Raw genomic sequence first — 23,082 nt, forward strand, 5'->3', positions numbered from 1 at the left:
ATAATTGGGATTCCAGAAGAAGAAGAAAGAGAGAGGGGAGCAGAAGGTATACTGGAGAGAATTATTGGGGAGAATTTCCCCAATATGGCAAAGGGAATGAGCATCAAAATTCAGGAGGTTCAGAGAATGCCCCTCAAAATCAATAAGAATAGGCCCACACCCCGTCACCTAATAGTAAAATTTACAAGTCTAGTGACAAAGAGAAAATCCTGAAAGCAGCCCGGGAAAAGAAGTCTGTAACATACAATGGTAAAAATATTAGATTGGCAGCTGACTTATCCACAGAGACCTGGCAGGCCAGAAAGAGCCGGCATGATATTTTCAGAGCACTAAACAAGAAAAACATGCAGCCAAGAATACTATATCCAACTAGGCTATCATTGAAAATAGAAGGAGAGATTAAAAGCTTCCAGGACAAACAAAAACTGAAAGAATTTGCAAACACCAAACCAGCTCTACAGGAAATATTGAAAGGGGTCCTCTAAGCAAAGAGAGAGCCTACAAGTGGTAGATCAGAAAGGAACAGAGACCATATACAGTAACAGTCACCTTATAGGCAATACAATGGCACTAAATTCATATCTCTCAATAGTTACCCTGAATGTTAATGGGCTAAATGCCCCAATCAAAAGACACAGGGTATCAGAATGGATAAAAAAAACAAAACCCATCTATATGTTGCCTCCAAGAAACTCATTTTAAGCCCGAAGACACCTCCAGATTTAAAGTGAGGGGGTGGAAAAGAATTTACCATGCTAATGGACATCAGAAGAAAGCAGGAGTGGCAGTCCTTATATCAGATCAATTAGATTTTAAGCCAAAGACTATAATAAGAGATGAGGAAGGACACTATATCATACTCAAAGGGTCTGTCCAACAAGAAGATTTAACAATTTTAAATATCTATGCCCCCAACGTGGGAGCAGCCAACTATATAAACCAATTAATAACAAAATCAAAGAAACACATCAACAATAATACAATAATAGCAGGGGACTTTAACACTCCCCTCACTGAAATGGACAGATCATCCAAGCAAAAGATCAGCAAGGAAATAAAGGCCTTAAACGACACACTGGACCAGATGGACATCACAGATGTGATGTTCAGAACATTTCATCCCAAAGCAACAGAATACACATTCTTCTCTAGTGCACATGGAACATTCTCCAGAATAGATCACATCCTTGGTCCTAAATCAGGACTCAACCGATATCAAAAGATTGGGATCATTCCCTGCATATTTTCAGACCACAATGCTCTGAAGCTAGAACTCAACCACAAGAGGAAGTTTGGAAAGAACCCAAATACGTGGAGACTAAACAACATCCTTTTAAAGAATGAATGGGTCAACCAGGAAATTTTAAAAAAATGAAAAAAAAATCATGGAAACAAATGATAATGAAAATACAACGGTTCAAAATCTGTGGGACACAACAAAGGCAGCCCTAAGAGGAAAATATATAGCGGTACAAGCCTTTCTCAAGAAACAAGAAAGGTCTCAGGTACACAACCTAACCCTACACCTAAAGGAGCTGGAGAAAGAACAAGAAAGAAACCCTAAGCCAGCAGGAGAAGAGAAATCATAAAGATCAGAGCAGAAATCAATGAAATAGAAACCAAAAAAACAATAGAGAAAATCAACGAAACTAGGAGCTGGTTCTTTGAAAGAATTAATAAAATTGATAAGCCCCTGGCCCGACGTATCAAAAAGAAAAGTGAAAGGACCCAAATAAATAAAATCATGAATGAAAGAGGAGAGATCACAACTAACACCAAGGAAATACAAACTGTTCTAAGAACATACTATCAGCAACTCTACGCCAACAAATTTGACAACCTGGAAGAAATGGATTCATTCCTAGAAACATATAAACTACTACAACTGAACCAGGAAGAAATAGAAAGCCTGAACAGACCCATAACCAGTAAGGAGATTGAAACAGTCATTAAAAATCTCCCAACAAACAAAATCCCAGGGCCAGATGGCTTCCCGGGGGAATTCTACCAAACATTTAAAGAAGAACTAATTCCTATTCTCCTGAAACTGCTCCAGAAAATAGAAATGGAAGGAAAACTTCCAGACTCATTTTATGAGGCCAGCATCACCTTGATCCCCAAACCAGACAAGGATCCCATCAAAAAAGAGAGCTATAGACCAATATCCTTGATGAACACAGATGCAAAAATACTCAACAAAATACTAGCCAATAGGATTCAACAGTACATTAAAAGGATTATTCACCACGACCAAGTGGGATTTATTCCAGGGCAGCAAGGTTGGTTCAACATCCGCAAATCAGTCAATGTGATACAACACATCAATAAAAGAAAGAACAAGAACCATATGATACTCTCAATAGATGCTGAAAAAGCATTTGACAAAGTACAGCATCCCTTCCTGATCAAAACTCTTCAAAGTGTAGGGATAGAGGGCACATACCTCAATACCATCAAAGCCATCTATGAAAAACCCACCGCAAATATCATTTTCAATGGAGAAAAACTGATAGCTTTCCCGCTAAGGTCAGGAACACGGCAGGGATGTCCCTTATCACCACTGCTATTCAACATAGTACTAGAGGTCCTAGCCTCAGCAATCAGACAACAAAAGGAAATTAAAGGCATCCAAATCGGCAAAGAAGAAGTCAAATTATCACTCTTCGCAAATGATATGATACTATATGTGGAAAACCCAAAAGACTCCCTCCAAAACTGCTAGAACTTATACAGTAATTCAGTAAAGTGTCAGAATATAAAATCAATGCACAGAAATCAGTTGCATTTCTCTACACCAACAGCAAGACAGAAGAAAGAGAAATTAAGGAGTCAATCCCATTTACAATTGCACCCAAAACCATAAGATACCTAGGAAGAAACCTAACCAAAGAGGCACAGAATCTATACTCAGAACACTATAAAGTACTCATGAAAGAAATTGAGGAAGACACAAAGAAATGGAAAAATGTTCCATGCTCCTGGATTGGAAGAATAAATATTGTGAAAATGTCTATGCTACCTAAAGCAATCTACACATTTAATGCAATTCCTATCAAAGTACCATCCATCTTTTTCAAAGAAATGGAACAAATAATTCTAAAATTTATATGGAACCAGAAAAGACCTCGAATAGCCAAAGGGATATTGAAAAAGAAAGCCAACGTTGGTGGCATCACAATTCCGGACTTCAAGCTCTATTACAAAGCTGTCATCATCAAGACAGCATGGTACTGGCACAAAAACAGACACATAGATCAATGGAACAGAATAGAGAGCCCAGAAATAGACCCTCAACTCTACAGTCAACTAATCTTCGACAAAGCAGGAAAGAATGTCCAATGGAAAAAAGACAGCCTCTTCAATAAATGGTGCTGGGAAAATTGGACAGCCACATGCAGAAAAATAAAATTGGACCATTTCCTCACACCACACACAAAAATAGACTCAAAATGGATGAAGGACCTCAATGTGAGAAAGGAATCCATCAAAATCCTTGAGGAGAACAGAGGCAGCAACCTCTTCGACCTCAGCCACAGCAACATCTTCCTAGGAACAACGCCAAATGCAAGGAAAGCAAGGGCAAAAATGAACTATTGGGATTTCGTCAAGATCAAAAGCTTTTGCACAGCAAAGGAAACAGTTAACAAAATCAAAAGACAACTGACAGAATGGGAGAAGATATTTGCAAGCGACATATCAGGTAAAAGACTAGTGTCCAGAATCTATAAAGAACTTAGCAAACTCAATACCCAAAGAACAAATAATCCAATCAAGAAATGGGCGGAGGACATGAACAGACATTTCTGCAAAGAAGACATCCAGATGGCCAACAGACACATGAAAAAGTGCTCCATATCACTCGGCATCAGGGAAATGCAAATCAAAACCACAATGCGATATCACCTCACACCAGTCAGAATGGCTAAAATCAACAAGTCAGGAAATGACAGATGCTGGCGAGGATGCGGAGAAAGGGGAACCCTCCTACAGTGTTGGTGGGAATGCAAGCTGGTGCAGCCACTCTGGAAAACAGCATGGAGGTTCCTCAAAATGTTGAAAATAGAACTGCCCTATGACCCAGCAATTGCACTATTGGGCATTTACCCTAAAGATACAAACGTAGTGATCCAAAGGGGCACGTGCACCCGAGTGTTTATAGCAGCAATGTCCACAATAGCCAAACTATGGAAAGAACCTAGATGTCCATCAACAGATGAATGGATCAAGAAGATGTGGTATATATACACAATGGAATACTATGCAGCCATCAAAAGAAATGAAATCTTGCCATTTGCGACAACATGGATGGAACTAGAGTGTATCATGCTTAGCGAAATATGTCAAGCAGAGAAAGACAACTATCATATGATCTCCCTGATATGAGTAAGTGGTGATGCAACATGGGGGCTTAAGTAGGTAGGAGAAGAATAAATGAAACAAGATAGGACTGGGAGGGAGACAAACCATAAGTGACTCTTAATCTCACAAAACAAACTGAGGGTTGCTGGGGGGAGGGGTGTTGGGAGAAGGGGGTGGGATTATCACATTGGGGAGGGTATGTGCTTTGGTGAGTGCTGTGAAGTGTGTAAACCTGGTGATTCACAGACCTGTACCCCTGGGGATAAAAATATATGTTTATAAAAAATAAAAAATTTAAAAAAATACACTTTAGTTTATATTTTTATTATCAGTAACATTAACTTGTTTTTCAAATATATATTGCCAATTTTCATTTTCATTTTTGATGAATTTAAAAATATGTAACTTTTTTCATTTTTTGGAAGCATTTTAATTCTTACAAGCTCTTTGTAAATTAAGGATTTAATCTTTTTCTCTCACATTTCTTATATATATTATTCCCATTTTATTGTTTTATTTCTAATTCTGATAAGCAGATAACCCTGTTATGTAGACATAGCTATTACAATTTCTATTTGATATTTTTTGGTTACTTTCTAGTTAGAAATCTTTTCTTTATTCCTAAATCAGACAATTACTCAGCCATTTTCTATTGTGCTTTATATGTTTTAACTGGGAAGGAGGGCTTCTGAATATTTAATCAGTGGGTAAATCACAGCTTTTAATAATTATATGTTTAGAAAGTATGAATCATCCCAGGTGATCTGTGGTAAAAGAATATTTCCTTCTCCTCTTTTGGGAAATATATGCTTGTGAAATTGTGATGAAGTTAAAAGATATTTAGTTTATCTTAGATAGTTGAATTTTTTTGTCATATGGTTGGGCTTTTTCTCTCTAATCCACAGAGATACAGCACTATCTCCAAGACAGATGACCTAGATTCATTCTCTGTTTTAAAAAGCCAGTTGAGAGAAGTAAGATCTGTTTCCACATCAGTGATCAGTCTGACCACTGTGATGAGAAATTGGGAATACACATACATTCAAGAGGATAGATAGACAATATAACATGTAGGAATTGGTCTTGATGTTTTTTGTTTTAATAAAATTACTTGGAGGTGTCCAGATTTTCCTCATCTTAATTGTTTCCTGATAGCTTCCTAATATAAACAAGGACTTTGTTTTCTCAAAACAAAGCTAAATCCATCCTTTATTACAATACGCTTGGATATCACTGCAATAAAATTTGAGCTAGAGTAAAATAATGTATTAACAGCATTGGAGGTTTTATAGAAATTATGTGTTCTCTACCCACTTCCAAACCTAGAGCAGTTTACAAAACCAGATACTATAAATCCAACAAATCTATAATTATTAAAGGGGAAGTACCAAGTCAGGGGACCTAGGGTTGGGACAGAGATGAAAAAGACAAGAGTGGAATAACTAAAATAGAAAACAGAGTCAAGGTAGGCTATTATTTAATAAATCAAATAACCCCAAACTTCATGGAATCCAAGGTAAAAAGAAAAACACAAGGGTTAACCAGCTATCTAACAAAAGGAGACACACAAAAATACCAAGAGAGACCAACCATAGCTCAGAACTCTTAAAGAAACTGAACACATATGTTGGGTACTAAACAGTATAATGAGTCGACCTTCCATAGAGATTTTACAACTACAAAGACCTTCTTTATCTGCCCATTTTTGTATTGGTTCTATATAAGAAATGAAAGCATAATGTTATTCTTTATTTTGTGAAGGCATTTCTTGAAACATCAGTTGAGAAGGTAATATTGAGCAAAGGGAGGATTTAGAATGAAGATCTATAGCACAAAGAATGCTGCAGGTATTAGGGCTAGTTAGTAGAATTAGGATTTGTGAAATCAACCAATTCAGTACCACGTTTACATGTTATCTGAACATCACGGAGAGAGAGATAAAGTCAAGTTGGGGGAAAGGAAGGAGGGTAAGCTGTAGAAAGGCTATATTTTGGCTGCAGGATCCATTATTCACTTTGTTCTTTCATGTGGTTCAAGAGTCTGCATTCTTAATAACTACTTTTATACTCCCTAGACAAGAAAGCTGTAGATTCTCTTTTACTAGCCAGGGAACAGGATACAGAATTAAATTGAATTTAGGAAGAGAAGTGATTTATAAAAATGATCATCTTTTGTCAGAGCTGGAATTCTTAGTTTTAGGACCCTCTCTTCTAATTTCCCTGGATTTCTATCTGAGCCCACTTAGTTCCCCCTTATTTTATGGCAAAATTAAACACTGTTACTAAATATATAGAATATGAGAAAAAATACATATTCATTGTTACAATTCTATACTCAATTTTGATAATCTCTTCATATGAATATCTTAAGGTTTTTAATAGGGAAAATTTCAAACATGTAGTACAGAGAAGGGTATAGTGAATCCATTAACTGTACCCTTGCTGCATAGTTATTGGCATTTTGTCAACTTTATTTCACTTCTCCCATTTCTCACTTTTTCCAACACTTTACTATAAAATTTTCAAATATGAACAAAAGTAGAAAAATGGTAAAATGAAACCTCGTATGTCTACCACCTAGATTCTACATTTTTTTCTTATACTTGTTTTACATCTACCTATTCCTTCTCTTATCTGTCCACCAATCTCTCTTACAGTTTGATGTATTTCTAACTAAGCTGTATACATCAGTGTTATTTCCCCCTAATGCTTCAACTAGAATATTAGTAATAGAGTTCAGTATTTGTTTATAGTTCCCTATTTTGAGGTAAATTTTATATACAGTGAAATTCACAAATCTCAAATGTACCATTTAAAGAGTTTTGACATATGCATACACCTGTGTAATTCAAACTCCTACTAATACATAGAACATAACCTTCATCTTGGAAAATTCCCTCATCCCCTTTCTAGTCAATTCATGCCTCCACCCTGACTCCAAGAGACAACCACTTTTCTGATGTTTTTCCCCTTAGATTAATTTTTCCACTTTTAGAAGAACTTCATATAAATGGGGTCATGTAGTATGTGCTATTCATTCACTCAACACTCTGTTTTTAAGATTTATCCATGTTGTGTGTATAAGGAACTTACTTCAAACTTCCATCTAAAAAAATTTATTTAGATGAACTATTTTGATGACAACCCCCACATCATGTCCTTTTGCCCACCAATGCTTCTATTTCGTCTGTATTCTCATTTGTACATAAATGTGGCGTGCCTCAGTTTTTTCCATTATAATCTTTCACTTCCTCCCTTCTGGTAAGCCACAGGTCATCTAATAGTTTTGCCTGCATGGACTCCATGCCACTGACCTACTTATGTCACCAGATACTTTCTGGTAACAGCATGAGTAAGAGAAATTTAATAACTTTACCTTTTCAATAAGCATTATTGCTATACTGTTCCTTTAAATTTTCTAGAGAATCATTTCTTTTCCTTCCCTAGATCTTCCAAAAAATCTTTCTGCTCACTTAGTTTTCCCACCCCCATCTCTGTGTCATCACATCCTGATCACCATTACTGCACTCATCTGTGTTCTATAACAGTAACTATTTCAAGTGAATGATCCTGTTCTCATGGATCCTTTGTTTCTGCCATCCATAGGTAGGGAAAAACCACAGTAGACAGAATAGGGAATCATGGAGGGCTGAGAGTGTCATTTTCACTTTACCTAAAATCCCCTCCTTTTCCTGAATATTTTGGTAAAAATACTAAAGAGGTTGCTTTATACTTTCAGTCAATTTGAAATTATTTTATTCTGAAATTTCCAGAGATAAGCTTCTGACCTAAACTACCAGCAGTTTAATTGTAGGACTGGAAATGAACAAGGTTAGTCTATGTTCCACTTCACCACAGATGTCAAGTTAATTAGTAAAAAGCCCAGAAGGAGCAGTTTGGGGATTTGATTTTCATCACCCACTGGAGGGAAAAACATTAGCTACTGAGATAGTGTTTTCAGTGTGTCTACACCCTGTTATTCCTCCACTTAAAAGTTGACCTCCTGAACAGAATGCACCCCCTTGGGGGATAACATTTTCTGATAAACACATTTACTTCCTCTTTAGTGAGAAGCAGAAAAATGCGAATGACTTACTTATTTATAAAAGATGTTGGTACCTAAAATTTGAACCAAAATATAATAGAAAATCAAGATTATATTGTTAATATTTCTTATATGATTATATACTATATTACACAGTACAAGTAATATGTACTTTAAGCAAAAAATAAATAGCATATTCTTTGGAAAATGCAATAGTTTGACATGACTTACCATAAAACATGTTAAAACATCTAATCCGGAGACATTTATAAAAATGAGTGTCCCAGGACTTGGTAGATTTTTCCCTTCCTCTCTTTAGAAATGGCCACAACAGGATATTTAATAGCACAAAATTGCTATGAAAATGGCATTCCACATTGGCAGAAAAAGAAATGTCTGTTGAAAATAAAATTTCTCCTCTCCTTTCACATGTTTCTGTCCTCTTTTCCCTCAATGTTTCTGTTGTGTACCTTAACAAATGTTTGTTGAAACAGTAAGTATAAATAAAAGTATAAGTAGGTATAAATTGTGTGGATTTCATAGAAGATGGCAATTAGCTGGATCTATTATTTAGAGGTCCACAGAGTATTTTAGTTTCATTATTATTTTTGATATTTTCAAAATTCATGATGTATGTAGAGTAGATAAGGCTCAGTGATGTTCAGTATTTTGTCCAAGGTCACATACTGTGAAAATCAGAACTCTAACATTGTTCAACTGAGGTTACAATCTAGTTTCCTTCTTCTTATATCAGACATTTCCATTAAAGACAGAAGGCATATACACACACAAGTAATTATAATAGGAGACCATAGACAAGGAATAATGTATATGTAATATAAGATTCCATATACATCATGCCCAGGTGGGATTATCAGGAAGCATCTTGGATGACATTGCATTAGCCCTTTCTTATTGAAGAGATACGCTGAATTTTTCTCCCATTCTAATATATTTAAGGCTTCTGCATTTTGATCCAAATGAAATGTGCAAATGTTTCAGGCCTGTGTGTCCTTTGTAAACACAACTTCCTGTTGGATTTTAGGAAGATTCTAAAATGACTTAAATGACTTCCTGAGTATTAAATAGCTCACGAAGAGCAAGCTCTTGATAAATTATGTGTAAATCCAACACATGAATTTTAAAATTCCCTTAAAACACACATGCTTCAAAGAGGCAGAAGGGATGATTAGCTCACACACAAAAAAAAGGTTCTGGGGTTTTCCCACTCCTTGAATGGTCACAAATTCCATAAAAGGTTAAAGGTCTAACAAACAATATTGCTTGTTCATACATTTTTCTCCTAAGCTCAATTTTTGACATAGTTTGGACATATTTTGAGGCTTTAAGGCAAATGATAGCTAGACACACATTAGAAGTTATTCCTGAAAGAGGGGCTGAGAAGTCTGAATCAAGTCCTTCCTTCCACCAGCCATGATCTGATGGTTATTGTGGGATACTGGCCTCCAGAAAGTGAGGTCATTGAGCTTCTTCAGCCAGTATCCTGGTTTGGTAGGTGTCTATATGGAATGGCAAAAGAAACAAGAACACAATACCACTAACAGAAAAGCAATGTTGAAAGCCTGGAAATATGGTCAGAGGAAATTTGTTTCTACCACCTCTATATCTTCCTGAAGGCAATACTCATGGCTCTTTTTTATTCTCTATACCCTCAGTGGGGCCACTCAACACCATGGGTGGTTCCCTTCCTGATCACAGTCTTGACTTAAACTTCCTGAAAAAGTCTTCCTTCCCCAGCACCCCAATGTCCAAGGGAAAGCCCAGCCTTCACATCTCTCCACATTAATTCGATCAACTGACTGTAGCTCTGGCCCTTCTGCTGCCTCTGTGGACCTCTGTGAAGCTTGTGGGTGCTGGCAGGTACTATCCTCAAGCCCTTACTTCAAAGCTGGTACACCAAATATGGAAAGGAAGATCTGATAATTAGGAAAGACAAAAAGAGGAACAGTTAAAATGATGCAAGGGAAGTGGTAAGACAAGTGCAAATGTCAATATCTGAGTAAGAAGAAAGGAAAGTAAACAAAGAGGCTTATTATGTGGGGAGGAGGAGAAGACACACTGCCTCCTAGGAAAATGCTCCTTCCTGTATGAATGGAAGAATTTCAGAATATTTATTCCACTTATACTAGGAAAAAAAATCACCTTGCTGAGTACAAAACTGATTAAGCTTCATAGGTCAACAGGCCACCTTTTTAAAATAGGCAAGCATATATTGCACATAAGATACTGAAATATACACTTTTATGATAATCAAACTCTAGTGTTAGCCATCCATCTTTTTTTCTTATAGAAAAAATATGATGAGGTTAGTATATTTCAGGCTCTGCACTTTCTGTATTTTCAATCTTCTTTATTAGGTATCAATAACCTTGTGGCCAATATCATTCTATAGTTATTCTAAAGCCAAAAAAAGAGTGAAACTCATATTATACATTTGCTGATCTTTATAACTGATAAATTTGGTAGGTGTGAGAATGTCAGTATTTATAGGTTTTATAGTATAGTATAGCACTTATAGTATAGTATTTATAGGTTAATTGTTTTAAGGTTAATAGCATCTCTGTGCTTGAAGGAGGAGTCAGGATGGCAGAGAAGTAGCAGACTGAGACTACATCAGGTAGCAGGAGATCAGCTAGATAGCTTATCAAACCATTGCAAACACCTAAAATTCCAACAGGAGATCGAAGAGAAGAAGAGCAGCAATTCTAGAAACAGAAAATCGACCACTTTCTGAAAGGTAGGAATGGCAGAGAAGTGAATCCAAAGCGATGGAAGATAGACTGCGGGTGGGGAGGGGCCGGCTCCCGGCAAGTGGCAGAACAATGGAGCACAAAATTAGGACTTTTAAAGGTCAGGTCTAATGAGGGTCATCGCTCCAGAGGCTAAACCAGGGTGAAGCCCATGCGGGGTCAGCGTGGCAAAACCATAATGAGATACCACCTAACACCAGTCAGAATGGATAAAATTAACAAGTCAGGAAATGACAGATGCTGGTGAGGATGCGGAGAAAGGAGAACCCTCCTACACTGTTGGTGGAAATGCAAGCTGGTGCAACCACTCTGCAAACAGCATGGAGGTTCCTCAAAAAGTTGAAAATAGAGCTACCCTATGACCCAGCAATTTACACTACTGGGTATTTACCCTAAAGATACAAGTGTAGTGATCCAAAGGGGCACATGCACCCGAATGTTTATAGCATCAATGTCCACAATTGCCAAACTATGGAAAGAACCTAGATGCCCTTCAACAGATATATATATATACAATGGAATACTATGCAGCCATCAAAAGAAATGAAATCTTGCTGTTTGCAACGACGTGGATGGAACTAGAGGGTATTATGCTTAGCGAAGTAAGTCAATCAGAGAAAGAAAACTATCATATGATCTCCCTGATATGAGGACATGGAGATGCAATATGGTGGTTTGGGGGGTAGGAAAAGAATAAATGAAACAAGATGGGATCGGGAGGGAGACAAAACATAAGTGACTCTTAATCTCACAAAACAAACTCAGGGTTGCTGGGGGGAGGGTGGTCGGGAGAGGGGGTGGGGTTATGGACATTGGGGAGGGTATGTGCTATGGTGAGTGCTGTGAAGTGTGTATACCTGGCAATTCACAGACCTGTACCCTTGGGGCTAAAGATACATTATATGTTTATAAAAAATTTTTAAAAAAATTAATAAAAGGAAAAAAATAGCATCTCTGTACTTAGCATTTTGTATGATCTCCTGAAATACTACAATAGAAATTAATCCATTCTTGCTTTTCCTCAATATTCGCAATGGAACTGTTATGTTCCTGGGGAAAACCACTTTGGGCTTCTAATACACCCCACTTAAATCCAATGCAAATCATGTCTGTTAAAGTGAAAAGACCAGAGAGGAATGAGCACTTACTCTGAGCTAAGTGCTTTCATACACATTTCATTTAATTCATATAACAACCTCTTCCAGTTAGCTCTATCCATCTTCGCTTGAGAAAATGGAACCCCAATTGCAAAATAGTCATAGAACCAGTATCTGAAGACATATGTCTCTAATTCCAAAACATGTGCCTCTTTCACTATACCCTATGACCTTGTTCTACAAAACAGAGTGTGCTGTTTGTCTTTTTTAGAACAGAAGTTATAAACTGTACCAGAGTATTTTCTTTGGGTTCTGTCCGGCAGAAGGGGGAGATGCAATGGATGTGTCCTCTAGTCCTTTTTAAGTCAACTCCTGTATGTTCTTCTATAAAAAGTTAAATGGCCATTTAAAGTCCTCAAGTATTAACTATTCCTTCTAAAAAGATTTTTTCTGTCATCATATTTAGCACCCTTGGATAAAACTTTAACAATTATAACTTTATTCACAATTCACATTAAAAATATATTTATACACAATAAAGTATTGTGACTGACACTATCTTGATTTTTGTTCATGGCTTGTTTTGGTCCCATGGGGTCTCCTGTTAGGAGAGCACATTTGTTTTATTACATTTATTTGGTAGCAAATGGGACACAATTTTTGAGGGGTTGCCTTGCAGTAAGGTTTCCACAGAGATTTTTATGGAAGAAATAAGCTGCTAATAAACTGGAATACTTGCAATCCTGAGCATTGCAACCTTAGATATAAATTAGGCTTCTACAAAAAATGACTATAATGGGCAACTTAATAATAATAGTGTTGTATTGGCTAAAAGTCCAGAAATACAAAAATGAGAAACATTGGGATTTAAGGAATAAATCTAGACTATTTAGATCAACTGCCCTCTCTCTACCATTTTCCTCCTAAAATTGCCTTTATATATGTAACAGTTTGTAGATTTTTCTTCTCTGGGGAAACCTACTTTTCTCTAACAACAATTCTACAAAGCTAATTACTGCCACAAAGATATATAGTGAGAAGAAAGATATTGACCTTGACCATTCTGAGAAAAATAAAGCATGGGAAAAATTTTGTAGAAAAACTATTGGTTTGGGCCAATTTTGTGTGAGAATGTTGAAATACAGTATAATTACATGATGCAAATAGGTAAGCCCTTCTGGACTGTTTAGTGTGCCAAATACTTTGAAATTGTCAGTTGCCCACCCTTCTGAGTTGGAAGATGTAATATGTCCTTTGTGAGGTAGAGGGTTATTCTGCAAGTAAACAGTCTCCCAACTCAAGTGTTATAGGTGGACATATGGTTGCATTGATTTAAAAATGCTTAACTGAATGAGACATCTAGAAAGTAGGAAAATAATTATTCTGGTCAAAGGTTAATTTGTTGCACTGCAATGTTTGGCACCAAGAAGTACATTCTAATCATTTTTTGGTGCCACAGTTGTGTATCAAGTCCAGCAGTGGGTGTGTAGTTGATTGTACGCCAGTGGCAGGCTGCTGAAATGCTATTTTCACTGGGGCCAGCTTGCAGTTATTATAATGATTTGACACCTCTCCCCAAATTTAGTGTCAGAAAAGTTGAGTTGAAATCTCATTTCTGAGGAAGAGTATCTGAGGTATGGGAGTTGTGCTTTCTGAATATCATTTAAGTTAATTTTAGAACAAAAGCCACATAGTTATTCCAGTTGTATCAACTTGATCCAAAGACTTATAAAATGGTCATGATCACGCACAAAACATTTCTGGAATTTTTGTTGTTGTTGTTGATGAGGAGCTCCCTTGGAAAAGCAATGAAGGAAAGATTATATTGGTTTGTAAAGATCTTGGTTCTATCACTGTTTGGTGATTTTGGGGGGTGCCATTTCATCTTATTACATTTTCCCTCCTATTTGTAAAATGGTGATAATCCACATTCATGAAACTCTACAAATCTAAGATACCATCTTCTCAGTGTAATTTCCATAGTGTAAACTAGAACATATCTTGCTTGACAAACTTCCTTTCCCTGAACTTTTTTTTCATGAGATGTTTGACTATAAAACTAAGACTACAATGTACCTGTTCTTTTTCTCCTTCTAGTCCCACAGCATGCCCTCTTACAGTCCTCCCTGCAACCACTTTCCACTTACCTCTCAGGATATTCTGATAAAAATGCAAATCTGATTATACTCATTTCCCCTACTTTCCAAGTGCCAAAACCCTCCTCCCAAGACAGAGGCTGGGGAGATGGATGGCCTTTGTCTAATAGCTAATTGGGAAATTTCAAGAGGTAATTTCAAGCTTTAACCAGGTCTTTTTGTAGCTAACTGAGTGGTCATTAAGAGGTATATGGCTTAGTAATGGGCCATTTCTTATTCTTGGCACACTTAAGAAGGTACAATTTGAGAGAAGAGGATAATAGAAAGGAAATAACACTGCTTTGCCTAATTATGTACTGTACTAACTCCATTGTGAGAGATGTGACCTTTTAAGTTATGGAACCTTAGGGAATTATTACCTTTTCCTTCTTACGGGGATTGTTTGTACTATCTCTGCCAAACATTTGTCCTCTGAAGACTGGTTGAGTGTATGTGGGTACACATAAGTATGTGTTCCAACAGTTAACCATTGAGCAATCAGAAAAATGAAAGATTTGTATGCAACTCATGCTGGTGAGAGGAGCTCAAATTAGAACATAAGAGAGGTGCCAATGCACACCTAGGTGTTTCTATGGGAGGCAAAATGTCAGAGATTACTACAGATTGTCCTGCTGGACCTTAGATTATGGTTATAGATTGAATAGCTCAGATTTAGGGAAATTGGTGGGAGCAGAGAGATATACCCTAAGCAGAGAACAAAACATGTGTGCACTGGAAAGCTGTCCTGAAAGGTCAATAAAGACTTGCAAGATGGATTAGAAGAAGGTTCACTTGAAGAGGAAGTAGATCTGAGAATATAGATTTGGAATTTGGATACCCCTCCCCACATATATACTAGGTGCTTTCCCTTTGGGTTATGTAGGTAAATATACTTGTTGTTCTCTCTTAGATTTTTTTCTTTCCTACTCCTCTGTAATTTTTGGCCACTAAAGGAATTATAATATCCATACAGATTTAAAGGGTGAAACTATTGGGATAAATGGACAGAATGAAAGAGGAAACTGTGTCCTGCCTCATTTCTCTCACTGGAGCCATAGGAAGGTGCTGTAGCCCATCAGGGAATTCTGCCTAATGTCTAAGCTTCAACTGCAATAGAGTGAGCAGGAGTGAGGCAGCACAGAGAGGTAGGCTGCAATCTACAACACTGAAGAAATTTGTATGTGGAAAACTCAGAGGCCAAATCAGAAAAGTTCTCCCCTTCCCCAAACTGCAGAGGAAGTGAACATTAACTGAAGAATGTCAACTTCCATTTGCATTGCTGATTTTGTTACTATCGTGATTAGAGTCTTTCAATAGCTTCTGATTGCCCTTAGAAAAAGTACACAAAAAATTCAGTGTTGTACAGAAGGTCTTACAGGATGGTGTCCCTGCTAGATGCTCTAAAAAATCATTTTCTCTACCTTAGGACCTTCAAACTGACCTGCTTTTTCTCCCCTCTCAGTAAACAAACTCCTTCTTAGCCTTTAGTTTCCATCTTAGAAGTAGTTCTGCTGCATCCAATGATTTAGAACTATTGTGTTTATATTTTAATTTTTACATGTAATTTTAAAATTTCTTCTTCTTTGATTTTTTTTTTTTTTGCTTGACCCTTTCATTGTTTAGTAAAAGAAAGACATAAAGATGCATGCAGATTGAAAGTGAGGGGATGGAGAAACATTTACCATGCAAATAGATGTGTAAAGAAAGCTAGGTAGCAGTATTTATATCAGAGAAAGTTGACTTTCAAATAAAGAGACAAAGAAGGAAACTACATAATCATAAAGGGAACAATCCAACAAGAATATTTATGCGTTTAACAGAAAGCAGCTATTAACAAATACATCAAGCAGCTATTACATAAATATATATATAATACACAAAGCAGCTATTCACAGATATAAAGGAAGTAATTGATAGTAATACAGTAATAGTGGGACACTTCACTTACATCGGTGGATAGATCATCCAAATTAGACAATCAGTAAGAAAACAATGACTTTGAATGACACCAGACCAAATGGCACTAACATGTTCAGAATATTCCATCCTAAAACAGCAGAATACACATTCTTCTCAAGTTTATGTGGAATGTTATGCAGAATAGATAACATATGAGGTTACAAAACAGTTTCAAAAAATTCAAAAAGATTGTAGCCATACCATACACCTTGTCTGACTACAATGTTATGAAACTCGAAATCAACCACAACAAAAAGTCTGGAAAGAATACAAATGCATGGAGATTAAATAGCATGCTACTAAATGATGAACGCATGAAACAAGAAAATCAAAGAGGAAATAAAGAAATACATGGAGACAAGTGAAAATGAAAACACAATGGCCCAAAATTTGGGGGATACATCACAAGCTATTCTAAAAGGGAAACATATAGCAATACAGGCCTACCCCCCAAAAAACAAGAAAAATCTCAAATAAACAACTTAATCTTATAGCTAAAGGAGCTAGAAAAACAAACAAAACCCAAAACCTTCAGACGGAAGGAAGTAATGATAATTAGGCCAGAAATAAATGAAATAGAAATTAGGACAACAACAACAACAACAACAACGACAAATAGTAGAACAGATCAATGAAACCAGGAGCTGGTTCTTTGAAAAAGACAATATATTTGATAAACCTTCAGCCAGACTGATTAAAAAAAGAAGAAGAAAAGAAAAAAAGGGAGAGAACTCAGATAAATAAGATCACAAATGAAAGAGAAGAAATTACAACTGACACCACAGAAATGCAAAAGGTCTTAAGAGAGTATTTTGAAAAATTATATGCCAATAAACTGGATAAACTAAAAGAAATAGAAAAATTCCTAGAAATATATGATTTCCCAAAAGGGAATCAGGAAGAAATAGAAAATCTGAAGAGACCAATTACCAGCAATGAAATTGAATCAATCATTGGAAAACTCCCAATAAACAAAAGTCCAGAACCAGATGGCTTCACAGGTGAATTCTGTCAAACATTTAAAGAAGAGTTAATACCCATTCTTCTCAAACGATTCCAAAAAATAGAAGAGGAGGGAAAACTTTCAAATTCATTCTATGAGGCCAGCAGTACCCTGATACCAAAACCCGATAAAGACAACACTAAAAAAAGGGAACTACACACATGCAAAATCCTCAAAATACTAGCAAACTGAATTCAACAATACATCAAAAAGAATTAATCACCATGATCAAGTGGAATTCATCCCTGGGATGCAAGGGTGGTTCAATATTCACAAATCAATCAATGTGCTTCATCACATTAATAGGAGAAAGAATAAAAACCATACGATCACTTCAGCAGATGCAGAAAAAACATTTGACAAGCTCCAGCATCCAACCTTGATAAAAACTGTCAACAATGTAGGTTTAGAGGGACCATACCTCAACATAATAAAGGCTTTATATGAAAAACCTACAGCTAACATCATCCTTAATGGATAAACTGAGACCTTTCCCCCTAAGGTCAGGAACAAGATAAGGATGTCCACTCTCACTGCTTTCATTCAATATTGGACCTGAAGTCATAGCTACAGCAATCAGACAACAAAAAGAAATAAAAGGCATCCAAACTGGTATGAAAGAAGTAAAACTGTCACTATTTGCAGATGACATGATACTATAGATCGAAAACCCTAAATGCCACCAAAAAAATCCCAATAAACTACTAGAACTAGTAAATGAATTTAGTCACAAGATAAAAAAATCTATGTACAGAAATGTTTGCATTTCTATACACCAATAATGAAGGAGCAGAAAGAAAAATTAAGAAAAAAAAATGCCACTTACATTTGCACCAAAATAAAATAGCTAGGAATAAACCTAACCAAATAGGTGAAAACTATACTCTGAAAACTATAGAACACTGATGAAAGAAATTGAAGATGACACAAAGAAATGGAAAGACATTTCATGCTCATGGATTGGAAGAATAAACATGGATTGGAAGAATAAATATTGTTAAAGTGTCTATGCTACCCAAAGCAATCTATAGGTTTAATGCAATCTCTATCAAAATACCAAAAGCATTTTTTATAGAACCAGAACAAAGAACCCTCCAATTTATAAGGAACTACAAAAGACCCTGAATAATCAAAGCAATCTTGAAAAAGCAGAACATATTGGAGGTATCACAATACCAGATTTCAAGATAGACCACAAAGGTGTAGTAATCAAAACAGTGTGGTATGGGCACAAAAACAGATACACAGATCAATAAAACAGAATAGAGAAACTAGGAATAAATCCACGATTACACTGTCAATCAATATTTGACAAAAGAGTCAAGAATATGCAATGGGAAAAAGTCTCTTCAACAAATTGTGCTGAGAAAACTGGACAGCTATATAGGAATGAATGAAACTGGACCACTTTTTTACACCATACACAAATATAAACTCAAAATGTATCAAAGACCTAATGTGAGATCTGAAACCATAAAAAATCCTAGAAGAGAGCACAGGCAGTGTTTTTCTGTCTACATAGGCCATAGCAACATTTTTCTAGTCATGTCTTCTGAGGCAAGAAAAACAAAAGCAAAAATAAACTGTTGGGACTACATTGAAATAAAAAGCCTTTTCACAGCAAAGGAAACCATCAGCAAAATTAAAAACAAACCTAATGAATGGGGGAAGATATTTGAAAATGACATAGTACCCAATATGTAAAAACAACTTGTACAACTCAGCTCCAAAAAACCCAAATAGTCCAATTAAAAAGTGGGCACAAAGCATGCACATAATTTTCTCCGAAGAAGACATATACATGACCAACAGACATATGAAAAGAAGCTCATCACTAATCATCAGGGAACTGCAAATCAAAACCATAATCAGATATCCCCTCACACCTGTCAGAATGAATAAACTCAAAAATACAAAAAACAAGTGTTGTTGAATATGTGGAGTAATAGGAACCCTTGTGCACTGTTGGTGGGAATGCAAATTGGTGCAGCCACTGTGGAAAATACTATGGAAGTTCCTGAAAAAATAAAAAAATAGAATTGCCTTAATTCCACTACTGGGTATTTACCCATAGAATATGAAAACACTAATTTGAATAGTTGTATGCACCCCTATGTTTATTGCAGCATTACTTACAATAGCCAAATTATGGAGAGATATATATATCCATAATTGTATATATCTAATAATATATATTATTCTATGTATATAATAATATATATAATTCAGCCATGAGAAAGAATGACGTCTTGCTATTTGCAACAACATGGATAGATCTAGAGGGTATAGTGATAAATGAAATAAATCATTCAGAGAAGAAAGGCAAACACCATATCATTTCACTCATACATGGAATTCATGAAACAAAACAAATGTACAAAGAAAAAAAGAGAGAAACCAAGACACAGGACTCTTAAATTTAGAGAACCAAGTTCTGGTTGCCAGAGGGGACATAAGTGGGGGAGATGAGTCAAATAGGTGAAGGGGATCAAGAATACACTTATCTTTATGAGCAATGAGTAATGTATAGAATGGTTGAACCACTATATTGTACAGCTGAAACTAATATAACACTACATTAATTATACTGGAGTAAAGAATAATTTTTTTTTAAAAGAACAAACAATAAGCAAAAATTCAGTGATAAAAAAGGTTCACAGACAGGGTTTGAGATAATAGATGTTGTTCTAAGCAGCTAAGTATGCAATCGTTTATTAAACACCAAGGAAAAATAATAAAGCATTCTATACACTTATTAAAAATTAATAAATAAAATAAGGGGTGCCTGGGTGGCTCAGTCATTAGGTGTTTGCCTTCAGCTCAGGTCATGATCCCAAGGTCCTGGGATCAAGCCCCATGCTGGGCTCCCTGCTCGGCAGGAAGCCTGCTTCTCCCTCTCCCACTCCCCCTGCTTGTGTTCCTTCTCTCGCTTCTCTGTCAAAGAAATAAATAAAATCTTTTTAAAAATTACTAAATAAAATAAAATAAAACTTCCCACTCTGTTTTTTTCCATTCTTTCCTTAAGTTTTATAAGTTTATTTCCTGATATAGTAAAGTTCTGTTATCAGATGGCTGCATATTTAGGATTGTTATGCCTTCTCAATATATAGACTATTTTTCTTTTAAAATGTTTCTTTATCCTTGGTGACACCTGTAGTGTACTTTGTCTTGGAGAAGTCTACTTTGTGTGATATCAGTATAGCTTTACCAGCTTTCCTATGCTTCTTGTCACTTTTTATCTTTATTTCTTTTCATGGCCAAAAGTCTGAGAAGAGATGTTTAATTTACCCTATAAAATTTGTTGAGCACAAATCCCTACTAGCTCTGATTTTATTTTATTTTTTATTTTTTTAAAGATTTTATTTATTTATTTGACAGACAGAGATCACAAGTAGGCAGAGAGGCAGGCAGAGAGAGAGAGGAGGAAGCAGGCTGAGCAGAGAGCCTGATGTGGGGCTCGATCCCAGGACCCTGGGATCATGACCTGAGCTGAAGGCAGAGGCTTTAACCCACTGAGCCACCCAGGTGCCCCTTATTTTATTTTTTAAAGATTTTATTTATTTATTTGGGAGAGAGAGAGAGAGAGAGAGAGAGAAGAGAAGAGAATGAGTGGGGGGGTTCGTGGGAGAAACAGCAGACTCCCACTGAGCAGGGAGCCTGATGTGGGGCTCAATCCCAGTGCCCTGAAGTCATGACCTGAGCAGACACTTAAATGACTGAGCCACCCAGGCACCCCAAAGTAGCTCCCATTTTAGATGGCACTAGCAAAGTCTTCAGAATATCATAGAATTGTCTTTCCACTGCATGCAACTGAGCTTTTCATTCAACACCTCTCTTAGGCTATGCCAAGCCTTTAGATGATGACTAGTTACCTGATGGGACCTGAATGAATTTTCATATCAATAATGCAATATTCTCATCAAGATTTAAAGAAAATCTATATGAATAATGTATAGATGGTTTATAATGAGATTTAGCACCACAAAATGTGGCATCCCAGAATATTTCCCTTTGTTCCTAGTTATTTTGAACAAACAACTGTTACTATGATCTGGGGACATTGGTATCCAAGAAAGTGACTTCAAGAGGTCCTAGAAGAGGAAAATTTCAACATGCATGCATACTTTGAATAATGGAGAGCAATGATTTGGATGGTAGGTCACATATTTGAGAATGGTTTCCTTCTGCTTGGTCTAAGATAGCTTGAAGTCAGATCTGCTGCAACATGACTGATGACATGGCATTATAATACAGTTTGCCTACAATTTATATTTTTATCGATGCATAGCCACAGTGAAGGACTGAATTGGAATAACAGCTTTATACATTAAAAAAAAATCTCTCAGGAAGTTAAATGTGAATGCATTATCTATTCATAAGGCTTTAATTGGTGCTAAACATCCTATTCACAAATAGAATCTTTAAGTCTAGTGACAGGTAAGATGCAACAGGTTGTAGAAGAAATTCTGACATGTGTCCACAGTTGTATGGGTAAAAGAGGAATGGTTAGAAGAATAAGCACTGGAATTAGACAGCAATGTTTACAGTCTAATTGTGTGCCCTTAAGCATGTTTCTTAATCTAAGATTCAGTTTTCCTATCTGTAAGATAGAAAAAATAATGGTACCTGACAGGTTTTTGGTGAGGATTAAAAGAGATAATCCATTTAAAGCAATCAGCATGGTCCCTGACACATGGTAAACATGCAAAAATCTGTAGTTATTATTTTCATTATCATCATCATCATCCTTACTGGTACCATATTTTAATGGTCTAATTACCAGTGGCATAATTAAAGGAACCTTTACTTCCAGGAAAAAGAAAACGAACACAGAAGGAATGTATGAGATGAAAGAAAGAATGCTGGGCATGTAAAATGGTCAACACATAGGTAAAATTAAGCATGTACCGATATTAATATATATAATTATCAGGGTTAAAACTCAGAATAGAATTACATGATTGTATGGTCAATGAAAGCATACAAGTTGTGAGTAAAGAGTGATTAGTTTTAAGGTACTTTAATTATTTGGGAATGTAACATTATTGATTTACTTTAGACTTGATAAATAACAAGAAAAATTCTAGGGTAATCACAAAAAATAGAAATAGAATATATTTTCCAATCTAGTAAAAGTGAAAATTGGAATCTTGAGGGAATAAAAGCAAAAATAAAATTCAATCAATACCTAAAGAGGTAAGAAAGGAGAACTTGAAGGCATTATGCCGCTGTGTACTACTACATCCAGATGGACAAGATACTCAATAAAGTTTACAATTTTTTTAATAGAATAAGAAAATTTTGAGTAAGTTAGCTTGGTTCTGAAGTTCAAGAATGAAATGACTTAAGTAATCCAAATATCTGGTTCATGCGAAAATTAGAACACAGGCAATGATGTCTTGCTCCACAAGTTCTCCTTCACCTACCCCTCTGAACTGGACACATTTTGCTTTGAGGGAATCAGATTAAATTAGATCCAGCTGAATGTGAAGTAGCCCAGAAGGTCTGGCGAGGCTGAGGCTAGAAACTCTCACACTCTCAGATCCTCTGTATATTAGGAGTTACTCTTAAGATTCTGACTACAACCAACTCCTAATTCTATCCCTAGAGAAGATCTAAATTATTTCTTGTCATATTTCCAGGTCTTTCCAAGTCAGCAAACAGATGGTGAGCTATGATCCCCTAGTTTCTCACTAGAATGTACACCATAAGAA

Source organism: Mustela lutreola, chromosome X, assembly GCF_030435805.1.
Source record: "Mustela lutreola isolate mMusLut2 chromosome X, mMusLut2.pri, whole genome shotgun sequence".
Lineage (NCBI taxonomy): Eukaryota > Metazoa > Chordata > Mammalia > Carnivora > Mustelidae > Mustela > Mustela lutreola.